Source organism: Xenopus laevis, chromosome 8S (assembly GCF_017654675.1).
Source record: "Xenopus laevis strain J_2021 chromosome 8S, Xenopus_laevis_v10.1, whole genome shotgun sequence".
Taxonomy (NCBI): Eukaryota; Metazoa; Chordata; class Amphibia; order Anura; family Pipidae; genus Xenopus; species Xenopus laevis.
The window spans coordinates 21756338-21765241 of NC_054386.1; the positions used below are offsets into that span (position 1 = coordinate 21756338).

An 8904-nucleotide genomic window follows, 5' to 3' on the forward strand; every position below is an offset into this window, starting at 1 on the left:
TGTATGGGGCAGACGATCCAGTGTGTCTAGTGCAAGCGCTCACCCATTATGTTTGTGACCTGTTCACAAGCTGACTATCCCGGCTGCAGAGGGGGCTGTTCACTAACTAATCAAAAGTGTAAATATAGGCAGTAGTAGATACATCTGTAGCGGTTATGACTAACCTTAGAATATGTATCCGGTTGTGGCTTGGGGCTTCTGATCAGTGACAATCTAAAGGTGATATGGGAAGGGGTGTACCATAGGCTAAGTCGCAGGCTCACACTGTTGCTGTATAGAGAGACCATGATATATATATTAGAGTTTCCCTCATTTATTTCTTAACCAAATGATAAGATTCCACTTTTTATACTACTTATCATATCAGTAGTCGCAGGCAGATAGACAAATGGCTTTCCCCTTCAAACCCGGGCTGATGGGAGTCGTAACTCAGTCACAGCATTAGCGACATTCTTTTCCAGCTACCCTTACCCGACCCTTATCACTGTCCTCATTTCTCGTTATTGCTACTAATAGGCAGATAAATAAGGAGGATGCAAAGGTCACCTCCAACCAGCAGATGGCAATGTTAGGCAACCCGGAAACAGCAAGGCTGATGCCATGTGACTGTGCGAGCGATTCTGGGAAATAGGAAGTGGAGTCAACAAGGCCAGGAGAGAGCATGCTGGGAAAGAGGGAGTGAGGGCAACAAGGCCAGGAGAGAGCATGCTGGGAAAGAGGAAGTGAGGGCAACAAGGCCAGGAGAGAGCATGCTGGGAAAGAGGAAGTGAAGGCAACAAGGCGAAGAGAGAGCAGACACAGATCTGGCAGCAGCAGCAGTATATAGGTGTATATAGGAATATACTGAGGGGGCTGCATGTCTCTGGTCCCTTATTAGGGCCACACGTATTTATCCCTCGTCCAATTCTGTACAAGGTCAGTGCAGTATATAAAACCCAGCTGATTAGTTGTTGAGCCCTGTGTGCAGGACAGTGGGCATTATAGTGAAGTGATAAAGCCATTTTGTTGCCAGAGCTGCCATGTGGGTGAGACCTTAATTCTGATTGTTTGTCTGCACGTATGAGAGAGAGTGTGAGTGAGCATAACAGTGCAGTAAGTGTGCCCGTGGCTACCTGTGGCTGCTGCACCGAGTTAACCCACCAGATGCCACTGTCGAGCCGAATGCAGAATTTATTCTGATTCCCTAGTGCCTTCCACCTGTAAGTCACTTGTGGGAATTATAGTTCAGCAAGAGGCAGAGGGGTCAATCTCACTCCTACTCTCTCTCATTCTGCACAGGGCCACCATCATGGGGGCACAGTGGATTTCAACTTACAAGGGGCCCGGGGAAGAAGAATCTGCTGCTGTCGCTGGAGAAGGATGAAGGAGCCGCTGGATAAGAAGCCACCCTAGGGGAGTGAAGAAGTATCTGCTGCTGAACTTTAGAGGTAAGTTTCACTGAACCCCAATGATTCTTTTTCCCTTAACCACCAATATCTTCACCATTCCGTAGGGGTCCTGTTCACCAATGTATGTATACAGATGTGGTTATGTCTCTTTCACCTTTAGAGTACATATGGTCTGGCCTATATAGTACATACATGTGTCAGTAAGACCCAGGGTTCATTTATAGTGGAAGGCAGCGTGCAAAGAATAAGTGCAAGCCACGATTATTGGACACTGCCTTTTATTATATCACTATTCATTATTTAAATTGGTACAGGACTCTGTGCCCCACACAAAGCAGTTGCTTCATGAATACAGATCTGCTTGCTTCTCCTTGCACCCCTATCTCTCTCCTAACTTGTACCCCATGGACCTTGGTCAGTTTGGGAATCAGATAGGTTTATAAATATAATCTGCCAGTACATCATGTTGCTCAGTTTAGGGGGTTTTGGCAGGTAAGCTAAATAGAGAAGCTGCAGCTCTGCATTTTGCATGTGCTGTTTGAACAAAAGATCAGCACAACAGAAAGCTGGCCATACTGTGTGTGGCCCCTTACGTGTATCAACTGTTTGACCTGAAAATACACCCAAAAGTCCTAACTAAGGCCTAATGCATAACATCATACAGAGGTGGGTTGGCCGGCAATGGAAGAAAAGCGCTGTGGGTAGATCACAGGACACAGTACAGGAGATATAGTGTTAGGTGCAGCAACCTTGTATATTAATACTCATTTTTATTAGCATCTGTGTATCTGGGGCTTTACATATATCCACTGAAATCTCTGTATATCCATAAAGATACCAATCCTAAGTAGGGTTCTGCATTCATTATTGTATTTACACTGCCACCATTCTGATAAAGCTTTCAGTTGGCAGATATTGCAGTGCACCCCAATGGCACACTGTACCCTGCCCATTATATGTTAATAGAGGGGGAGATCATCTCTCTCTTCTGAGCATTCAATCACTTTCCCCTTGTGTTTCCCCTGTGTCTAGCCTTGAATATCTGGAGAAAGAAGTATTTACTAACAACCTCACCGCCCAGTTCAACACTAGCAGCCGCTGACTGATTGGACCTCACCACGGTGCTACCTCCTGTCTTCATTCAGACCTCAGTGATGCACAGACCTGGGACATGTCTATACTTTTCTGGGTTTGTGCCTTTAACAGACCAATTAAAGGGGCGATTCACCTTTAAGTTAACTTTTAGCATGTTATAGAATGACTAATTCTAAGCAAATTTTCAATTGGCCTTCATTTATTCTTTTTTATAGTTTTTGAAACATTTGTCTTCTTCTAACTCTTTTTAGCTTTCCAATTGGGGGTCACTGACCCCATCTCAAAACTAATACTCTGTAAGGCTACACATTTACTGTTATTGCTACTTTGTATTACTCCTCTTTCTATTCAGTCCTCTCCTATTCCTTTTTCTTATTCAAATCAAAGCATGGTTGCTAGTGTAATTTGGACCCTAGTAACCAGATTGCTGAAATTCTAAACTGGAGAGCTGCTGAATAAAACGCCAAATAATTAAAAAAACACAAATAATAAAAAAAATTAAAACCAATTGCAAATTATCTCAGAATATCACTCTCTATATAATACTAAATGTTAACTCAAAGGTGAACAACCCCTTTATAGAGTGGCATTTGGGAAAAACCCCGAATTTCACTTTCTTCACTTTTCTCAAAATTTAGGTTTTTTTACGGCTTCGATCATATAAACCATAACCTCTTTAGAATATGATAAGTTAAAATACCAATCGGTTTGAGAATTGTAAATCTGAATTCTAGCAATTGTAAACTAGACCATACGAGGCCCCACAGCAACATCATTTTAGCACCCACTAAATTTATGCAATAAAATATTTGTTGTGATACTGCTGATCAGTTATTACCCCCCCCCCCCAGCAGTGGCAGGGTCTACTTTCTATAGTTACACCCCCTCATTCTGCCCTAACCAAGATCTATTTTTGAAATAAAATTCTGGGGGCAGCAGACGTAACAGCAGGACACGGGATCCATATAATTGGAAAAGGGAATAGATCTCATAGAAAATAGTTACCTGTGTAAGAATTTCCCTTAGTATGGGGCACGCAGGAGCAATGACTGCACAAGTAACCCTACAGAAACAGGTTTAGGCTTTGTACCCACTGGCAACTTCTTATCTGCCCAATGAATATTGTGTTGTGCACTTTAACCTTTACCCCTAAAGGAATGGCATAGAATATGTGTGACTATGAAAGGGAGAATGGGATCCTACCTGCTGAATTGTGCCTTATGGATAATATCCCTGTGCACTGAAATACAGAAAATATGTGTGTTGTGTTTTTACTTCCCCTTTAGAAGGATTTGTTCTTACTGCGATACATTAGAGAGTCAGTATCACTTTAAACTAAATTATTTATATTTTTATCTTTCCCTCCAGCTTTGTTATGTCTGTATGTGCCAGTGGGTACATGAGTATACAGGCTACATTCCATGATAGGGAATGGAGGGAGATTCCCAGGAATGACCATTAGAAACAGAATCTCCAGCCCGTTAGCCCAGTGTAAGAATGCTTGGTGGAGCAGCTGTACCCACAGGAGGACTGGCATGTGTCACACACAGGTACTGAAGTGCTGGGTGGGGTGTAAGGAACACACTGACATATACCATGGAAAGAAGGGTTTCTTATAAAACAAGAACATCAGTAAATTTCACTTTCATTCTTCTTTAACTTTTCTGTGTTTCTTCTCAGCTTATTCATTCCATTTTCACATCCCCCGCCCCGTCTATATGTTACCCCTCCCAAATGTGACCAGTACCCAGAATAAAGACACACAAACAGCAGCTTGGTGTTAAATCTGTGTAAGTCACAGTTTATTGGTAATAATTAGATTAACTGCACTATTTGATCCTGAGGAAGGCAAAAAACCTCTAGCAAGCCCAATCTGCTTCACTAGAGGGAAAAATTCCTTCCTGACCCCTTAACGGCGATCAGATTTGCTCCCAGGATCAATGTGCCAAAATAAAGCAAGGGAAGCAGGGTGAGGGAAACAGAAGGGAATATGGCCGCATACACATTAACTCCATTAAGCAGCTAGGTGAATGCTGCATTCCTCTCCATTCCATTGGACCCCAGATAGCCTACAGACCCGGCTTTGCAGACTGTGGGATGGAGTGAAAAGGAATGCAGGGTCTACAGAGCAGCTTAAGGGTGTTCCTGTCTATGAAACCATATTTCAGGTGAAAGTGGGGGCACCGCTGGTGGAATTACAGTGGAGGGAATTGAAACAGAGGGGAATATGGTAGCATACACATGAGCGCCATTAAGCTGCTAGGTGAACACTGCATTCCTTTCATTCCATTGGACCCCAGGCAGCCTGCAGACCCGGCTTTACAGACTGTGGGATGGAGTGAAAAGAAATGCAGAGTCTACCGAGCAGCTTAAGGGTGCTCCTGTCTATGAAACCATATTTTAGGTGTAAAGTGGGGGCACGGCTGTTGGAATTACGGTGGAGGAAATTGAAACAGAGGGCAATATGGCAGCATACACATGAGCGCCATGAAGCTGCTAGGTGAACACCGCATTCCATTCCATTCCATTGGACCCAAGACTGTAGACCCGGCTTCTGAAGTCTGAGGGATGGAGTGGAAAGGAATGCAGGTCTACCAAGTGGCTTAAGGGTGCTCCTGTCTATGGAACTATATTTTAGTTATAAGGGGGGAGCACCATGTGTGGAATTATGGTGGTTTAGAGTGGAGGCAGCGCTGGTGGAATTGCGAATGGCTCACTCACCTCTGTGTCATGAAGATGACCTACACAGAGGTGCATCGGTACTTGGTACAGAGGAAACTGCCGGTGGTGTTGGTGGCGGCTTGTTGGTTGCGAGGGCTGTCTGCAAAACCAAACAAAGTAATGTTAAACTCATACCACAGGTTTTTACATTAGCAAGTGATATCTCTGTAGAAATTCCATTACAATTTGGGGCATTTTAATCAGAATTATGGCAGTTAAGCCAATTAAAATTACTAACTTCATTTGCACCATTTCCCTCGACTTTCTGTGATTATGGGACAAGTTGCAAATCGCAGGTTTCTCTGCATTTTCAAGCCTTTTGATCCATCCCAATTCTTTGCTAAAATGATGAAGATACACTTCCTATTGGTTTCTATGACATCCCAATAGGTTTCGGTTGCGCAGGAGTTATATGTTCTTTTTGTGGTTGTTTTTCACAAAATTGCAGCATTGCAATTGATTTCAGTACATCAGCCCCTTATACTTTCCATTACAAAATAGTAATATTTTAAGAAATATATTCATTGGATACTGTACCTGGATATCTCTCCATGTTCTTCTGAGAATGGCCTGGTTTATCGCCTCTAGTACTTTGTAGAGGTATCTCAGTTGGGCTTTGGCCTTCCTCTTGTCCTGCTGGAACTCGGACATCAATCTCATCTTCCACCACCTGGTGTTTCGCATGCTGTCTTTGGCCATCCAGTAATCATAGAGTGCCCATTTCATTTGGCATATGATGTCCTGCCTCATGCAATTCAAATAAAGAGCTGCCAGTGGACCCTCAAAATCCATGATCTCACAGATCCCCTCCTCCTCCATGTAGATCCTCTCTAAGCCCTAGAGAAATGTAAGAAACAAGAAGACATTAAGGTTTCCAGCAGTTTGTGTTTAATCCCCAGTAATAATGAGAATAACAATTTCTTCCCTTAGGCACAAAAAGCAAAGCAATATGTATTTATTACCACTAGGGGAGCTGTTACATTGATCTCTAAAGACAGAGCAAATAACATGGCAAATCTCACTAGTAAGTTCTAATAATAATTAAATGGGAATTGTAACACTCGGGGCAAACACTTAGCTAAACCCTGTTATATTTCTATTTAATCACATTTACATGGAAGATACACAGTGGCAAATTCACTAAGCGCCGAAGCACCGAACGCTAGCGTTAATTCGCTAGCGTTTGGCAATTTCGTTACTGCGCAAATTCACTAACGAACGCTGGCGTAGTTTCGCTAGTGTTACTTCGCACCCTTACGCCTGGCGAATTTTCGCTAGCGACGTAACTACGCAAATTCACTAACTTGCGCAGTGTACTGAACGCTACCTTTTACGCTAGACTTCCTTCGCCACCTCAGACCTGGCGAAGCGCAATAGAGTAGATAGGGATTGTTTCAAAAAAAGTTAAAAAAAAAGCGTGTTTTCTACATTATGGGTGATAGGCTGAAAAAGATCGAAAAATTTTTGGGGCTCCCCTCCTTCCCCCCTACATTTCCTGACTCATGGCAACTTACCTAGACAGTGGGCACATGTGTAGGGCAAAATAAATTTTTTATTTGCTGATTTGAAGGTTTTCTAGGCATTTGTAGTGCTGATACGTATTCCTCCATTGAAATTTGAATTTGGTACCGTATGCAAATTAGCCTTCGCTAGCGTAACTTCGCTTTACATAGCGAATCAACGTTAGCGCAACTTCGCAACCTTACGCTACCCCTGAGCGCAACTTCGGATTTTTGTGAATTTGCGGAGCGCTGGCGAAACTACGCCTGGCGAAGTGCGGCGAATCGCTGTGAAGTTGCACCTGGCGAAACTACGAATGTTAGTGAATTTGCCCCACAATGTTTATCATTGGGTTAGTATCCCCTTTAACCCCTCGAGTACCTGTGTCAGCAGCCACTTTAGAGAGCAGACTTACCTTCTGATAGCCTTTTATGTAAAGGCAGTCCTTGATGGAACGCAAGCCCATCTCTGAGGCCCCTGTAAAATAAAATAGAGATTTGGGAAGGTTAGAGTTAAAGGAACAGTAACACTAAAAAATGTTGTATTAAAAAAATCCATTCCCCCCCACGAATAATAGTTCTACTCTGCATAAAGTTTATTAAAATCAATACTTTATTAAAAAACATACTGTTTGAAAACACTACTTCCTGTGTAATGCAAAACGGCGATAAAGCGACTCACTCTGCAGCTCTGCATCTTCCCCCTAACCCGACTTCTGCCAAAAGTCTTGGAGGAACAGAAGACCCGGGATTGCTGGCAACAATCGCCTGCTCGTTACAGTTAGAGCCACAAAAAACAGAGCCTCACGCATCAGAAGAAAAAAGCAGCACCAGAGCCGGCCATTGCCACACAATAGTAAATGAGCCCTATTTTATTGTGCTTTTAATGAACCTGTTGAACTGGAACTTTACTAATGCTCTGGTTGGCTCCCCATCTGCTCTAAATTGCATAATACATAATTTGCCCCACCTCCAGTGGAGCCCAATGTTAGGGGTGCCCTGGAAATGGAAAACATACAGTCCAGTTTACTAGTGGGATAAAGTGCATTGCTGGGGTGGGGCTGTACAGGCTGTAACATTGGGCTGTACAGTGAATTTCAGGGACAATAGTGGGTTGGGACCAACCTGGGGGGACTGCCATGTACAGGGACAGATAAAAGATGAATCCCCCGACTCACAAATCTACAGATGAGAATAAAGAAGAACAGCTATAGCTACATCTATTATAATGAGCAGCATGGCAACTCCCACAGCCAAGGGATAAGCTAACCTTACTGTTCCAAGCACATGTTATAGAGGGGAAAATACAGGACCAGTACCTTTGTCCAGAGGATCCCGAATGGGAAGATGTTATCTCTAGCAGGGGGTCACTGAAGTCTTCTTTCTTCTTTGTCTTCTTCTCTTCGCGTCTCTCTTCTTCTTTCACTGTCTCTCTCTCAAAACGCTGTCTCTCTCTCTCTAATCGATGTCTCTCTCTCAAATCGCCGTCTCTCTCTCACAATATCTGTCTCTCTCAAATCGCTCGGGATATTTCACTTTTTAGGGAGAAATAAGAGATTGTTAGAAGGAGCAAATAAATGCCAATGCATAAACTACAGATCCCATAATGCAGGTCTTTACCCACTATAAGGCTATTACTGGAAGTGAGGGAGCCTGACTGCTGTTGCGTGTGCTATTTAGCTGACAAAAATGTTGGGCAACCAGGCTGTAGACTTTTATCACTGGCATGTGGAAAGGGCCTTCATCTCCCATGATGCACTATAAGGGTTGACCATAAGAGGTAAGTAGCAGTTGTATTGCTTGTAATGTCATGATGAAGGCTGGCTTGTAACAGGACTACAGATCCCATCATGCTCTATGATTCCTTGGTTATATTAATACAGGGGTCATCTCCATATTCCTATTGAATCCCTTTCCCCCTGCATGTACCCAGTGTTCCTGCTTCCCATAACCAGCTCTGCTCTGATCAGTGCCCCCTGTACCCATAATGCCAGGAATCCTAAGGGCAGACATTTATTCTTCTGATTTGTGCTACTTGTCTTTTTACTTTGTCTCTCTGAACCGTCACCCACTCTAGTGCTGAGGCCACTGACTGTTGCTAGGATTAGTGTGACCGTTGGCAAATGACCGTTGGCAAATGACAGTTGGAAAATGACCGTTGGCATTTACAGCAGAGGCAGAGAAAATTGTCTAATGGTTCA

The 8904-nt window shown here is 43.3% G+C and overlaps 1 long non-coding RNA gene across 1 annotated transcript; it reads left to right on the top strand.

Annotated features, from left to right (window-relative positions):
- The first annotated feature begins 620 nt into the window (after positions 1-620).
- Positions 621-2679, top strand: LOC121397707. Its single transcript, XR_005963848.1, has 3 exons — positions 621-915; positions 1279-1427; positions 2421-2679. It is a non-coding gene; the product is annotated as an uncharacterized LOC121397707 (long non-coding RNA).
- Positions 2680-8904: the final 6225 nt, after the last annotated feature.